Below are 17,914 nucleotides of genomic sequence, written 5' to 3'. Positions count from 1 at the left end.
ATTATCATTCCCTTAAAATATCATAGGTGGGTGTATTTTGTCTTTTGAGCTAGTAATTATTTTCCTTGCTTGCTTTCTGCATAAACTTCACAAACATGTAGTATTCATCAAGCATTAACATGGTATGTTGGGATACCAATCTAGTCAGAATATGGCAGTTGCATAATCATTTAGCAAATAACATTATAAGGCAAAATTCTCACAGTGTAGGTAAGCTCACCACATATGATACACTTTTGATAAAGTCTTTTGGAGACCTTTCAACTAAATTGTTATCCGTCAAAGAGCTCAATGCTCACTGTTTATTCCCTTTCTTTGAATAGTAGTCCCTTAAAATATATTGTCATACTCTTTTATTTTTATCTTTTCATATATCTCACTTAAGTGTACATCTTTGCAATCATCCCAATCATCTTTTACCTGGTGTAGAAATTATCACGTGGGAGCCGCAGAGATGAGTAAGTGGTTAAAGAACATGCACAACTCAAGCTGTGTTACCCACACTCACATTAGGTTGCTAACTGAAGTTAAAATGAAACTGATGCAGGCTTTTTGCCTTCATGGCCATCATTCGAGTTATTAAGAGGAAAGAAAATTCTTACCTGCTAGGCTGAATTACTACGGTACAGCAATATATGATTTAGAACATATTTCATGTCACTTTCATTTGTGTTAAGTTTTATTTGAGGTTAAAAATGAAGTCACTAACTAACTGCTTTTATAAACTCTTAATGAGCTTATAGGTTATAGCTCATGAGTCATTAGTATTCTACAGGGACATCTTCAAATAGGTGATGATTATCACCCAAACAGTGTATGACATTGGGAAAGATTGATATAAATACTTTTAAAAAGAAAGTCACTTCAACTTCCAAAAACTCAGTAGGAGTGATGAAGAAAGTTGCATTGCAAAGCATGTTTTATACAGCTGATAAGCTGCTAACTGAGGGAAGCAAAGTATTCTCTGTTCCATGGGCAACTTTAAACTGCCGAATAAACAACTCTGGGGTAAGACCACTTAGCCATTCTTTATAGTCAGTGGAATATGAGCAATTTGTTGTTTTCTTATTTTTTTGTTTAGTATGAAACTTTTGTTGGTATAACCCCATTGTTTTTGAAATAGAAAATTTGTGGCTTTGTCTGTTGTTATTGCTGAACTATAGGATTATAAGGGGAAAACAGTTAAGATACACTGAATGACCAGAATTACGTTTAAAATTGATTTCAATGCAGAGTCAAGTAATTCTGAAAATAACTTGGTGTAGTTGGAATTATTTTCTCTGTCTCACTCAGTCCCATTGGACCAGATTCTCCTGTCAGTCCCTGTAGTCACATATCACATAACCACTCTGAGACTTAATATTAATTATAATTATATGGCCAATGGGTCAGTAACATTTTTGACTACTTCTAATAATTAAATTAACCCATGTCTATTATTCTATATGTTACCACGATGCTGGTGGCCTGTTAACTCATATCAAGATACTGATGGATACATGGTGTCTTCCTGATTCCTCCTTCTTTCTCTCTGTATATCTGTTTGGATTTTCCATCTAGCTATATTCTGCCCTGCTATAGGCCAAAAGATGTTTATTTACCGAATCAAAAAAAAAACCCACATATTTGCAGCATACAGAAGGATATCCCACATCAATTTAGCAATTTCCTCTTCCATGTTTATAATTAAAAATGGAGGAGCCTCCTTAAAGACAAGGATATTTTATGAATAATTAATGCAGAAAAGTAAATGTTTGTTGTATACATTATTCTGAATATGGATTCGTAATTTTCCACACACAAGAAGCATAAGTAATATGCAAATATCTGATAAACAGACTTAAATTATGGGTAGAAAAATCTTTTATACACTATGAGGACAGAGAATTTATAGTGTTTAGAATTTTCCAATGAATACTAATATTTTGCCCTTAATCGCTTGTGGCAGATAAAAGGAAAGCACTTTGGAAGCCAAGTAATAATATATATTTTTTATACAAAGTGTGTACATTACTCTCTATTCATATATCAAAACTAATACATTTAGAGAAGCTACTTTAGCATGAAGGGAATGGAATTCATCACTGGTAAAATGAAGTTGGAAGAATGTCTGTGTTTCCCAGTTCAATCATTGATCTTGTATATAAAGCTTATGAGGAGAGAAAGTTATTGCAGTGTGGCTAAGAAGGTAGGAAGCCATCCTGTCAACTCCCCTGCTTCTTCCAGAGACAGGATTATGAATTATTGCCATGTACAGAGCCTTTACCACGTTATCCTGTCCTCACTGAGTTGAAAGACATACCTAATCTCTTGAGTTATAACAGAATACAAAGCATTTAAATACTAGAAAACATTTGCCTTCAATGTAATTGATTATGTAATTAGCAAGTTGAAATGTGCACCAATATGAGAAATTAGTTCTTTTTATTTTATACTCTTCACTAATACTAAACTTTAAAATTTTTTAATGCTACTTTGAGGATTCTTTTTCAATAGGTAGGATCTAGAGCATTAATACCCAAACTGTCTTCTATAAATAAGAAGAATTCACATTGCTAGAGAAGCTCAGGAAATCCACCCCTAAGACTCAGAGTTAGTAATTTTTGCTAATAATTTGTAAATATGTACTGGAGATATGTCTGCTGTAATCATTAATAAACTTTGAAACACTGTCCTCTTTCCTAAATTGACAACTCCAGCTAAAAATTTTATTGGGAAAAATTATAAAGGAGACTGTTTAATATTATTTGCCATTTTCATAATGCCATAAAATTAGAAATTCACATAGCAGATACTCAGAAAATATTTTTATACCTATTTAAACATAAAGACTATTTACAAGTATATTAGTCTCAAAAGTATGTGTGTCTATGTACCACCCATATGCCTGGTACTATAGGCAGCCCAAAGGGTCTCAGCCAGAAAATAAAATTACAGGCTGTTTTGGAACTCCTCCCAGGTCATATCTGCCTCACCTCCTAACAAAATCCACACACTTTCTTGTTATCACTCATTTTAAAAACAGATAACTGACGAAGATAAGATCAAATAAGGTAAAAAATAAAAATACACAAAACAAACACATAATATGTAGACACACACTAATTTATACGTTTTACAGAAATCCAAGAAAAACTCACATTCCAGAAACCATGATACATAATCCAAAGAACCGAAAGATTAAAAAATGCCCAGACAGATAATTAAGAGGTAAAAGTACTTTTAAAAATACCAGAGTTCTTTTGTAGATTTTTATAACTTAATATAGATTCTTTTTCATATAACATATACTATCATGGTTTCCCTTCCTCTACTCATCCCAGTTCTTCCCCATCTAAGCTCCCACTGATATCCATCTCCTTTCAGTCTCTCATTTGAAAATTATAAAGCAAGCAGGCTTCAAATGGTAATAATAAAACATAAGCATATAATACAACATGATATAAAATAAAAGATAACTTAATATACCAGAATAGAACAATGCAAACAGAAGGAACAGAGAGAGTCTAAGATAAGACACAGGTAACAGATATAGACACTGAGAACACTCATTTACTCACTAATGAATCTCATAAAAACACAATACTTGTGGTCACAGTTTATGTGCAAAAGATTATGTTTTTTTCTAAAGTGTTTTGCTCTATACTGACAACACAGAAATTGCCCTATATCATCTCTATCCTGGGATACATACTTTGGGTTTGTGATTAATTTCCCTGGACCCCCTCACAATCAAATGTGAAGTCAGCTTCTAAAGTTGAACCCATTCTTTTATAACTACGGGGAAACTCATATTAGCACATTCTTGGCATATACCAGATACTGAATTATTCACATAATTAACTGAAGCCTGGTTTAATGCATAGTTCTGGTGTTTATAGTTGCAATTGACTGACTCCTGTGTCTTTCTTCTTTCTGTCATTAATTCCATGTGAATGATGAAGCACTTCAGACACTTGTCTTTGCCTAACACTAGTAGGTATTTTAAAAAATGGAAAATCAGGTCCATACTACTCCTAATTTCATATTCCAGATACAATGTTTATTTCATCTTAATTTCCTCAGTTTTGTCACCTGCATTTTAAATGTAAATTGTTCAGTTAATTTCTCTATCATGTATGTATTTTTCTACAATCTCAACAGTTTTCCCTTTTGAAATTCAATTTTTGCCACATATATCCCATCCAATGTGTCTTACTGGAAGATTTAATATCTTTCATTGCACTGTCTGCTAATTTAGAAAGACCTCATTTCATAAAATATCAAAGATCTTTTTGCAATTGTGAATAGACTCCATTGGCACAAGGTGTGCAAAGACTTCTCTAATAAGTAAACACTAGCCATATGCATCTATAAATTTTGATTATTTATAGCTAAATGACATTAAAATATGAATTATCTGTTACAGTAACCACTTGTATATTTGGGACTCAGAAATAAGGAATACTTCCGTCACTATAGAAAGCTATATTGAACTGTAATGATCCATATAAACTTATGGAATGGTCTTTTCTTATTTTTCATGGAGATTTCAGTGTAGTTATTTCATTAATGTGTAGCAAGTAAATGTTTCTTATTAAAACAATAATGACCTCATAGTCTCAAGCATCTAAAAGAGAATCTATGTCTACCATCAAAAACAATTACAACTAGTGGTGTGGGTTATAGGCTGGTAGCCCTTTGCTCTATGTCTATCATGTATACATGACTGAGAACACACCATACTTGTCTTTCTGTGATTGGGTTACCTCACTCAGTAAACAAAGAGGAACCTAAGAGAAAAACACATAGTCCCCCGAAGAAGGGGAAAGGGACAAGAACCCCTCAGCAAATTGGGAGCATGGAGAGGAGGTAGGAAAAAGAGAAGGGGAGAAGAAGAGAGAGGAGGGGAACAAGAGGGATCAGGAAGACTGAGACAGGGGAGGAATATAGGAGAGCAAAAAAGGAGATACCTTGAGAGGGAGCCAGTACAGGTTTAGAGGGAGGTCTTGCATTAGAGAAATGTTCATGTATCCACAGGGATGAACCCAACTAAGAATCTAGACAGTACTGATGAAGCTGCCTTTGATGCCCTTCCCCTATAATGAGATTGATGACAACCTTGGTTGCCATCCTTGAGCCTTCATCCAGTAGCTGTCCAAGGCAGAAACAGGCACCCACAGCTAAACATTGAGGCATTCTCCTAGAATCCAATTGCAGAGATGGAGGAGAGATGAGCAAAAGAACAAAGACTGTGTTGGAGAAACCCTCAGAAAGAGTTTACTTGACCTAATGAGTACATGATGACCCTAGTCAGAAAGCTAGGGAACCAGCATTCGACCGAACCAAGCCCTCTGAATGTGGGTGCAAGCTAGGAGGCAGTCTATCGGACCTCTAACAGTAGTGGAACCAACGTTTATTACTAGTGCACAAATGGATTTTGGGAGCCCACTCCCTATGGAGGGATACTATTGCAGCCCAAACAGGAAAGAGGGCCCAGGAACTTCCCAAAATAGTATGAAAAACTTTGATGACCTCCTGTGAAGGCCTCATTATCTTTGGGGAATGGGTGTGTAGGTGGGTTAGGAGGTAGTGGGGGGCCATGGGAAGATGGAAGGGGAGAGGTGGGGAATGGGGAAATGGTATGTAAAATAAGATTATTTCTAAAACAAAAAATCAAAAAAGAAAAAGAAAATAAAATGCGACTGATTCAAAAAAATAATTACAGATTATTCTTTCTTTATGTAGACTGAACATAAACATAATCAAAAATCAATTGGACGGTTTCTTCAGTTTCATTCTTTGCATCTTCACTTAGAGTTTCTGACTCACTAGGTCAGAACTGAAGGCTTAGGTTTTTTAAGCTAACAAGTTCCCAGGTGAGTCTTTTGCAGTTGATCTGCTGAAGACATATGAAACCGACTGTCTAAGGTGGTTTCACTTTTTTTTCTATATTCTTGGACAGCTTGTTGCTGTTTTATGAGATTTTATTTTGTATTTGAATTATTATTGATAGACTAAGCACTTGAAACTCAATTAAATCAATTGTATTTAGTGAGCTCTTAACAGGTCCCAAATCTTAATTAGAAGTGCCTATATTAGTATCCTAATACTATGATGCATAACCTTGAAGACATTGGAATTGAATTTGAGATATGTCATAAAATAAAAACTAGTCTTGTCCATTATGACACTGAAAAGCCTTTATACAAAATACCCAATCATGTTGTCACTGACCCTGCCTTTGTTAGTAGATAAGAAGAGCTAGACTCAGGAACTCCATATCCAAGTTATATTCAATGAATTACTATGGCTGACATACTTGTTAGAAACAAATAAGAGTAAAACTTATGAGATAGGTTTTTCTTTAAAATTAATATGACCACGTAATCTCAATGTTATTCTCATTCTACCAATAGTTTAGGACAGAACATTGCTGTCATATATAAAATTTTAATATGTTGGGACAACCTTATTATTCAATTTTATAATCCAATTAAGCTATATTGCTCTTACCCAGAACATTTTGATTTCTTTCTAAATCAGAAAATCCAAAATGATGCTTTTTAATTCAATAAATATTGTTCAAATCTAGAAATGACTTCACAATGTGAACAACTTAAATCTAAAGTATCAAGTGCATTGTTATATTTTAATTTTTCTTTTTATTAAAAATAAATTGTTTTCTCATGCAATATACACGATTATAGTTTCCCCTCCCTTTACTCTTCCCAGATCTTCTCACATCCTCTCCCATCCAGATTTGCTCCATTTCTGTCTCTCATTAGAAAAGAACCAGCTTATAAAAGATTAAAACACACATGTCAAAATAAAATATAATATGATAAAACAAAAACCATTACATTGAAGCTGGACAAATCAAATCAAGAGAAGGAAAAATGACCCTCAAAAGGTCTCAAAAATCAGAGACCCTCTTCTTCACAAACTCAGGAGTCCCATAAAAATATAAACTGATGGCAATAATATAATACCTGGTACAGACCCATGTGGGCCCTGTGTTTGCAGTTTCTGTATGTTAAGTTGGTGTCATCAATTCACTCTGGCTTTTATAGTCTTTCTGGCTCTTCTTCTTCAAGGTTCACAGCAAATACAACATAGCTTATGGAATGCATCAGAGTCTGCATATATATTTTACCCCCTTTTATTAGATTTATGTAAGTGCAGTCTAACAAATTTCATGAACCATAGTAAGGTTTGGTTCAAATCTATATCTGAAAGAGGACTTATATTTTCCTCTCAATTTGACAAAAATTCAGACAGTTCTTAAAACTTTTCACCTTTAAGTATTTATTTTTGAAATCAACAGGCAGCAAATGTTGGTGAGGAAGCGATAGGACTGTAGAGATGTAGTCACTAGAGAAACAAGTCCAAGGGAGGAGCTTCACAAAATATAAAAATATAGCTTCCATCTGATGCAGTCTTACCAATTTCAACACATACCCAAAATACTCCTATTTTTGACAGATATTCTTGCACAACCATGTTTATTGTTGCTTGTTCCTTAAACAAATAAAATTGTCTCAGCCTAAATTTCAATTTTAAATGAATAGATCATGAAAATAAGTTATACTAATTATACAACAGAATTTATTTAACTACACATTGAAATAAGATTATGAAATTAGTTGGAATTAAAAAATATAATTTGAGGTAATAGAGGAAATATTCCATGATTTTCTATAATTATGAGTAGCACAGTTTCTAAGTCTATATAACATATACATTAATATATGTATTTGTGTGTTTATTTATGTGAGGGTGAGTGCGGCTAGAGGTCAAGAAACTAGAAAACAGCCCAGGACATGGAAAATAAGGCTTCAAGGATGTAAATTTGGAAATTTAATAGGATAAATGTTGTTGAAAAGGGAAAGGTGAATAATGGGGTAGGGTAAAAATGATGAGAGTTAGGTAGATGGGGGGAATTGGGAGATCAGGAGATGAATTAAAAGGAAAGCTAGATATTTTGAAAATCTTAGAGAGACAGACAGAGAGACAGACAGACAGAGAGACAGAGACAGAGACAGAGAGAGACAGAGAAAGACAGAGACAGAGAGACAGAGTCAGAGAAACAGAGTCAGAGAGACACAGAGACACAGAGACACAGGGAGAGAGACTTCCTTCTTCTTTGACTTGTAAATTAATGTAAGATTCTTGCTAATTTTAAACTACAATGAAGAGCAATGCATTTGTAAGGTTCTGAAGATCATTCTTTTAAAATACAAAGATCGTTGAAGAGTGTGTCCTTAAGCTCCTTACAAATGATAGGAACCAATTTTGATAAATCCCTTGCTCTTGTCATGAAGACACAGAAAATATTATTTTCCTTGCTAATTAGCAAATGTAGATGATGTAAGACTCCTATGATTCACCTTTTGGGAATCTGTTCACTGTTGGTCTCATTGAACTTGAGCAAAGACATATTCCTGAACTCAGTAAAATTTTAGCAGTCTTGAATAGGATGTCACTTATATAATTTTAACTGCTATAACTTTACCTTTGTTAGTATTAATTTTATGCTTTTATATTTTGATACTCATTAAATCACTGTAAAGAATTCAAGTACTGTAATACAAGCATGTATTAACCAACAGTTAGTTAACATGTTTTCAGTTGTATACAGACTATCCACACTTAAAGGAAAATGTTAGATTAATTGCAATATCTCAATTTCTGTGCCCAATGCTATAGTGGATTCAAATGAAGAAAATTTGTAGAAAATATGAATGATTAACTTGACATAGTAACTGTTTTTTTGAAAAAGTATAGCTTTAGAAAATGCCAATAACACTACTAATTTTTAAATTTGACTTGAAAGTATAGGAAAATGCAAATTATTTTATGTCAATATTCACATTTCCTTATATGATAATAAAAGATTTCTTATATTTCAAATGAACATTGTAAAAGATGTAGATGGAATTATCATTTGTCAGTCAAAATGAGTAATATAAAAGAAAATATTAACATTAATATACTGGGGAAATGCAAACACTAAAATATAATTACATCACTTTTCTTCTCCCTTTCTTCCATCCAATTCTTCCTTGGTACCCTCACTCACTAATTCTCTAATGACATACTGTTCACCTGAAATTGATGACCATTTTGTTATTGCTTTATATAAGTAACACATACACACATGAGTGAATACATAGAGGCTTCTGGTTTCATTAAGTGTGGCTAATGTGGATATGAATTCAGGACAAACTACTCTGTATTGGATAACTGCTTATAGTAACCCCATTCCTCAGAGAGACTTATTCTTCCTTGCTCAATAATCCATAGTATTCCCCAGCTCTTTGTTGAGGGGTAGGTGTTGTAGTTTAAGAAAAGCAGTGTGCGAGATAAAGATGCCATGAGACAGGATTCTAGCAGAGAGTTTGTTTCCTTAGGGAAAGGGATCATAAGAAGGGGGTAGAAGACTGGGAAGACCAGACTTTGGAGACAGAAGCAGCAGGAGAGAGTAGAGAGGAATGAGGGAGAGAAGGAGAGGAAGGAGGAAAGAGAGCAAAACAGAAAGAGGGAAAGAGAAACAGAGGAATGGGAGGGGCAGGTGAATTTAAAGGGACCAGAATGAGTATGCACTGGTGGTGCTCTTAGTGGCTACAGCTGAGCTTGTATCCTGTCAGAACCCCAAGGACAGGTAAGTACACAATACTAACAGTAAATCTTTGTAAAAATTCCTTTTCAGCCTTAGCACGTCTGTAAGCATTGCATTAAGTTTTTTGTTTGTTTACTTTTTGCTGTTGTCACATTGTTGTGATGTTATGGTTCCAGCTTCCTTGTCATTTATTTCTATACAAAAGTAGTAAAAACAACCATGTAGATTTTTAAAAATATCTTTTGCTAAATTCAAGAAATTAGCACATATATCCATTTGATTATTGATCAAATTGTCACCAACCTATAAAGAAGAAAGCCATCTACTTCTCTTTTATCTAATAATATTTGTATGAATTATTTGATAATTCTTATAATGTATTTTCATCATATTCACTCTACTCGCCAATTCCTCCTACATCTATTTCACCTCTCTTCCCACCCAAATTCATGCCCCCCAAACAAAAATCCCATTGATTGAGTTTGTGTCACATAATTATTCTTGGGATCTATTTTCTAGAGGCATGCAGAAGCTCACAGCTCCCCTAAGAGAGTCTTCCTGATTCAGCATTAGTGGCAAAAACTGCACAGTTCTTTTAAGAGGCTTTGCCACCAAACAATTAAAAGGTGTTTATGAGCAGCTGGCAGCACACTCCTTGGTGGTGGCATGAACCAAGAAACTATGCAGACTAGTGGCAATAAGCATGCCTCCCACTTATAGTTCTGCAATGAAGCTCAACTCTCAGAAAGCCAAGAGTAGGGCAGGGCCAGCCACCATTTTAATTTTAGCCATGCTGTTTATCAGATAAGACTCATGTGGTCAGAAAAAGATAGAGATATATAGTAAAGAGAGATTAGGGTGAAAAAAAAGAAAAAACCTCTAAACAGTTTAAAGTTTGTTTAAAAATATATGTAGGCTTGGGAGAGAAAAGAAAAAGGTAAAATTAAGAAGAAAAAGGGGAGGATAAAAAAAAGCCATGGAAACATGGAAAGATAAAGCCATGTAGAAATACATAGATTAATAGTTATGATAAGGCCATGTAGAAATGCATAGATTAATAGTTATGACTTAATAATTAGGAGACCATTGTCCAAACGGTTATAATTAATATGAGCATCTGTGCGTTTATTAGGGGCTGAAAGTCTGTGGGAGCAGGTGGGACAGAATCTCTGTCTACAGTTAAAATCCTCATGAGTTCAAATGTGCACTCCTTTTTGTTTACTCATGGAAAGCACTCTTACATATCCTTTTTCTGTTGGAATCTTTCTGCCCCATCTTCCACACACATTCATGAGCCTAACACAAATGCTGTGGGTAGACATCCTACTTTTTTGGAAAGCAGAATAACAACTATACATGATCATATTCAATACATACTTGAATAAAACTCTTAAGGTAATACATTGTTTTGAAAAATTTAAGTGTTTACAAATATGATTGTACAAAGTATTCTATAGATGTCTAATATGCATCGTTAGAGGCAGCTGGAAGTTGGAAAAATTTTGTGTAGAATGGAGAAAGGCTTTGCAGTAAGTTGCTAAACAGAAGTTTAATGTCTAGAATGAATAAACAACTAAAAAGCATTGCAATTCATCCCACTGAGAATAGCTATCATCAAGAAAACAAAAAAGAAAACAGTGATCCCGATAAGTGGAAGGATAAGTCATTATTCACTAGTAATATAACTTTTGCCAGGATACTATTCAAATCTGCGTGGAATTTGCTTCAAAATTTAAGAGCAAACTTTCAAATAATTAACCCATACCAATTCTTATTATTGAGAGGAAAACAAGTCACCCAACAGTGTCAAGATACATACACAAACGCTTTTATGCTAGTACATTCAAAGTAGATAAGTTAGGAAAACATCCCAGGGGACAATAAGCAGATGTGCAAGGGAAATGTGTTATTTTTACACAATGAGGTTTTATTTAGGTGTAAATTCGGGTGTAATGAATACTGAATTGATGACATTTTCAAGAAAATGGATAGAACTGTAAAAGGTCCAACTGAATCAAATGACCAGTCCCACAAAGACATATACCACATAGCCCTAGGTGAAATTTTCTTTTCTGAGTGGTGAGAGTTACTTTTGTTTTTTATTGTGTTAGAAATTATGCTAATTTATAATAATAGAAGTTGTAAGTTCACCTGTAATACCAATGAGTTTATCCATAGGCTAGTTCTTCAGCAACAGACATAATCTCTTTCTTCTTGAGAGGGCTGTAAGTCCAATTAGAAAGTTGTTTGTTGCCACCAAGATATGAGTGACACAATTTCTCCCTAGGGATTTACTTGTAAAGGCTGTTGTCCAACAGAAAGTGTTCAGCCCTCAATCATACACACACAAGTAACATTATATTGGAATATAGCAATTGAAAAGAGGCCAGAAGCCATGAATTTGAGGGAAAAGTACATAGGAGTGTTTATAGGGAGGGAAAGGAAAGAAGAAACGATGTATTTTATTTTGATTTCCAAAAAAATACCAGCAAATAAATTATCAAGGCACATTAAATGCATGAATAAAATTAGTGTATTACAATGAAAAATGGGACTAAATCAGAAGTATAGGAAGGTCATGGAATGTATAGATGTCCCTTTATAACTACTGTGAAATGAAGTATTGCCTGGATCCTTGAATTATTTTTCTGCTTGCTAGGCAATCACACACTTGAAGACTAGGCATGCACACATGCCTGGAGTGTCTGCTACAAGGACTAAGACATTCGAATAGAACAGATGATATACTACTGTGTTCCTTTTGTCCCCAAGACAGTTATAATTAAATTAATCTTGCTGCCAAAACAAACGCAACATACTGGGTCAAAAATCTTCATAAACCTTTAACAATCTGACAATAAATTACCAAATGGACTAACGTCTCTGAAGTGGCTGCAACATCTGGGACTAAAGGATGGACGATGAGATGAAAGCAGGAAAACATGTTCCTTAATTGCTCCTCAGACTTTTTCTATAGTGGATCCTCCTCCCAGACCAATTTAAGTAAATCATCCAGCATATGGTTTGTACTAAACTTAGAGCATCTGCAGTACTTACTGCTATGCATGTTTGCCTCACAGGTGTCTGATTTTGGATTTGTCATGTGAACAGATGGGATTTTTCCCTTGGTCTTTTTTATTACTGCTGTGGTAAAAAAAGCTATCCAGAGTTCCAGTTGAGTAATCCCTGCTCATATCACTGCCTTTCCCATGATGCAAAGTGAAAGTTAGAGCTTTTCTACTTTTCACTCAGGTAAAGTGATTTATTTTATGATCATTTATCATATTTTAACTGTAGCCATCAAATTTTGAAACACAAGATAATTTTATAATACTTTATAATTGTTATTAAAGCATATTTTCCCACTGCTGGATACAAACTACCAATGTTTGTCACTCATTATGAAAAAGTTTTGTAGAAGTTTGTAGTTCTTTTACTCTAATTGAATGTTAACTTTTTACATGGAAGTCATTTCCATACAGGCATGTACATCTCTGCTACATGCATGTACTTTTTGCAATTGGGGGAGAGAAGTTATTGTCAGAGGGCCTGGAACTGGAGTTACAGACAGCTGTGAGCTACCCTGTGGGTGCTGGGAATTGAAATTTGGTTCTCTGAAAATGTAGCTAGTACTCTTAGCTGAGGGTGCCATCTCCTCATGCCCATAGGGATATTTTAATATTTTACCATTGTAACACATCTTTAGAATATTTATAATTATATTTTTATGTCAGATGTAGGCACCAGATAAAGATAGACACTAATTTAGAACTAGGGAATTGGGACTTAAATTCAATGTCTATGATCTGGAATTAGTTGTTCTACCCCTTCACTTTCAGACAAAACCAGCTTATTTATAATTCTTATATTATCTAAAATTCTTCATCAAAGATCTTGACAACATCTGTAATTTTGTTGTTGGTGATATATTGGCATTTATTTCATCTAGTATATTATTTTCTTTCAGAAGGGTGGTTATGCTATGCCATATTCAGCGAATGTCAGTAACTCAATGCTTAAATTTTATTGGAGTAAGGCTATTTGATTTTCTAAAACTGCTTCCTTGCTTTAGAGAGCATGAGCTTTTATAAAGAAATCACCTAGAGATATTTGTTTCTCAAAGCTTCAAGCACACAGTCAAAGTTCATTTATGTTAGATATATGACTAATCATCCTACATTCTCACATAGTGGACATACTCACACACAGACACACACACACACACACAGAGAGAGAGAGAGAGAGAGAGAGAGAGAGAGAGAGAGAGAGAGAGAGAGAGAGAAAGAGAGAGAGAGACAGAAAGAGACAGAGAGAGAGAGAGACAGAGAGAGAAAAAGTGGGAGGAAAGGGAAGAAGGAGAAAGGGAGAGGCAGAGGTAGATACATAGAGAGAATATAAAATGGCATCTTTATTTTTATATGAAAATATTGATCTCATACTATGACCTCTAGCATCATGACCTCATCTAAACCTAATTGACTTGCAAATGCCCAATTTTTAAGCCATTCCACCAGTAAGTGGGATTTTCAATATACTGTTTTCATGTGGACAGTATACATTCAGTCTAGAAGACTATGAAAGCTAGCCAGTATGGCTTATGATTCAGGGTTAATACATTGCCTTTCATCTTTTCTTTAGTTGCTGTCAAATTTCAAAAGAAAATTTTGCTGGGTAGTTCACTCGCATGACATGACAATTGGAGTTATGGTACCATAAAACTTCATGAATGGGAAGGGTATAGAAAGTCTTTAGTCTTTTATCTATTGCTAATCATAGAGAGGAGGAAGACTGAGATTTGCTAGTCTTTTTGTTCTCTTTTGTTCTCTCTGTCTTTCTCTCCCTCTCTCCATCCATCCATCCATCCATCCATCCATCCATCCATCCATCCCCATTTCTTTCTCCAGGTTATCTCATAGTCTTACAAATTCTGTTATATCTCTGAAATGCTTTTCATGACAACTTACTAGAAATAGAACCACATTAATCGCATGGCACATTGAGATCCCAAATGTTTAATATTAGGTTTTCTTGACATAGATTCCCAAAGCAATATATTCTCGGTTGTGTAACTTTCTGACAGTTAAAGTAAGTGACAGATTAGTTCATTTTCATTGTGAAAAGAACATCCATGATGGGATGAAGCTGGGAGTTGTGGTTTGGTTGAGATTTTCTTTAAAGAGCAGCTAAACCACTTTGTGAGAAAATTTACTGAGTGCCTAGAGATGACCCTTGATATCTGATAACATCAGGCATGAGGGATGGGCACGAAGAGATGTGACAAAGGAATAATATGAGAAAAGAGCACTCAAGCCAAAGGAGAATTATGAAGTCACAAGGCACACACATGCTGCATTTGAAGACAGATTAATAAACGAACCAACAAATTGTGACTAGATGCATAATACAATAGCATTTAAGGATGTGGAGACTTCCAAGGCTATAAGAATAGATTGCAGAAGATAGAGAGAAAAATCTCTTTCAGATGGTAAGTGATTCCTTCCAGCAGGACTTGTGGCCTGATGAAAAGAATCTGGGGAATGCAGGTGCTGTGCATAGAAGACCTTTATTCTTACTGGGTGTATCTTCCAGTGATGTCATATTCTGTGGACATTAGACTCCAGTTCATTGCCATTCTATATAAATAGAGCACCAGCCCCACATCCTGGAACTTCCGGGACTTTGGAACCTTAATTGGACTGTTGAGGCATGTGGGGTCTGAGGCTAAGCAGCTGACATATACCTACTTCTCTAGATTGTGAACATGTTCTATCGAAATACTCAGCCTCTAATCTAATATTTTTCATGCAACCAAATTACATTTAATTACATTTAATTACATTTATTGATTTCCTTTTTCGAAGAACTCTAAAATGTGACCATACATTCTCACAAACATATTTTAATTTAACTCAAACTAAATGTAAACAGATTCTTCAATTATGTAAAGGGAGTTTTTTATTATATTTCAGAGTATGAAATAATTACAAATCCTTGAGAGTATAGTATTCATTTACTGAAAAGAATGCAAACAATACTTGAAGCTGTGGGTTCATATTTTATAAATAAATTATATTGTATTGATGAAGAAAAAAAAGAAAACCCTACCAAAACAGGTTTTGGTTAACACTTAAAGGTATTCCTTTAAAATTTTTCTATATTCTCTACCATGATTAGCATCACATTATAATCAACACTTGTATTTCTGAAATTGGAACCTCAACAATCTGACAAAAGAATAATTCTTGCTAAACTTTAAACAGTCACTAACATAATTTTTATAATTTAAACTCTGTCATCATAAGAAAACATTATACTGATTGCCAAAGAAGAAATATAAAATGAGGTCAAAGAAAGTAATATATATGAACAATGGAACTACCATAAACAAAAATAGTTTAAAAATAAATCAGAAATTGTAAAAAAATGTTTTAAATAGCAAGAAAAACAACATTAAAACATTGGCTAATTAGACAAAAGAAGCCACAAAACTACAGAGAGTTGTGATCTGCTTTTCCTTTTAAACTTAAACAAACATTTTTCCTAGAATAATGATCAGGAGATTTATTTGATTTTGTGATTTTATTTTTAGATGCTCTCTTGCTAAGGCCAATTACCATCTAGAACAGTTTAAACACCAAACACATTCCAATCTAATCAGACAGAGATATACACTGAACTCTAAAATAATAAACACAAATTCAAGATGAATTGAGATGAACAAGCATAGAGCCATTTGCAGAAGACCTTGCAGTGTAATAACCTATTAAGCCACTGCTTACATTTCACAGAAGCAATTAATAAAGTCAACAGAGAATTGAAAGTGTTCCCTGCACCATCAGAATATAAATCAAATATTGTGGTCATGAAACACTTGATAATATTCCTTTTTGTTGTTTCAGAGAGTACTTTTATATGTAGGCCAGGCTGACCTGCGACATGCTAAGCAGCCCAAACTGTCTCCAACCTCATAATTCTCTTTCATGTCTCTCGAGAGTTATTGGATTGTAGGTGTTCACAACCGTACTCAAGTAACTAATATTCTTATATAAAACTCGTCTTTCTATATGTACAAGGTTTTGTGATTTAAATGTGACTGAGAAAGCCAGACCTAGAAAGGCAAAGATGCCATGGTGGATACTAGTTGCAAAGAATGATCATTGTAGGATCCACAGGCACAGAGAGTCTGGTTAACCGATAAGGCCCAATGAGGGGCTCAGGGATTTCCCTGGGAAGTGGAAATAGAAGAGAATTCCTACATACACTGGGCTGATGGGGATGGGAGTGCTGGAAACATGAGTGATCAGGTTGGGCTAGTTGGGGACAGGATGGAGGGGAAGAGAGAAGTAATGAAAGGGACATATTGATGCAGCAGTTTGCATTTCAGGGTTAGGGAGAAACCTGGTGCAGGGAAACTACTAGGAATCCACAAGGATGACCCCAGCTAAGATTCCAAGCCATAGTGGCTAGGGTGCCTGAACCTACCTTCTCCTGCAATTAGATTGGTGGCTATCCTAACTGTAATCAGAGAGCCTTCAACCAACAACTGATGGAAGCAGATGCAGAGATCCACAGCCTAGGACTGACCTGAGAGACCTATTGAAGAGAAAAAAGAAAGATTGTACTAGCCAGGTGGGATAAGGCCACGGCAAGGAAATACACAGAGATAGCTGACCTAGCTCATGGGAACTCACAGACAATGGACTAGTAACTAGAGAATGTACATGAGACCTAACTAGGCTTTCTGCATGTGTGTGATTATTGTAAAGCTTGTTCTGTTGTGGGGAATCCTAGCAGGGAGATCAGGTCCTGTTCCTGGCACTTCAGCTGGCTTTTTGGAACCTATTCCAAACGCTGGATTGCCTTGCCCAGCCTTGATGCAGGGAGAGGACCTTGGTCCTGCCTTAACTTGATGTGCCAACGGAGACTTGCTTCTTTCTGAATGGAGACAGAGGAAGAGTAGGTGGAGAGAGGGATTTATATGAGTTTCGGGGGAGAGAAGTGGAGGAGGGAGGAGAAACTGTGATTGGTATTCAAAATAAAAGAAAATATTTAATTAATAAAAATATTAATTTTCTCCTTTTAAAAGTAATATTATTTTCTTTTTGGAAATACTTTTTCATTATATATTTACATTAGAAACAAGCTTGCTTCCTATGTCAGTTTCAGCTCCCTCTCTCTCCCCTCCATGCCTGCTTCTCCCCACCAGCACCGCCAACACCCACTCAATGCTCACTCCTTTCCCTGAGGAGGCTGAGGCCCTCCATGGGGGATCTCTACAGTCTGTAATTTCATTACAGGATGGCCTAGGCTATC

This window comes from Mesocricetus auratus, unplaced genomic scaffold, assembly GCF_017639785.1.
Source record: "Mesocricetus auratus isolate SY011 unplaced genomic scaffold, BCM_Maur_2.0 Super-Scaffold_100006, whole genome shotgun sequence".
NCBI lineage: Eukaryota > Metazoa > Chordata > Mammalia > Rodentia > Cricetidae > Mesocricetus > Mesocricetus auratus.
The sequence above is the reverse complement of the archived record's forward strand: the minus strand, read 5'-3'. Positions refer to the sequence as shown.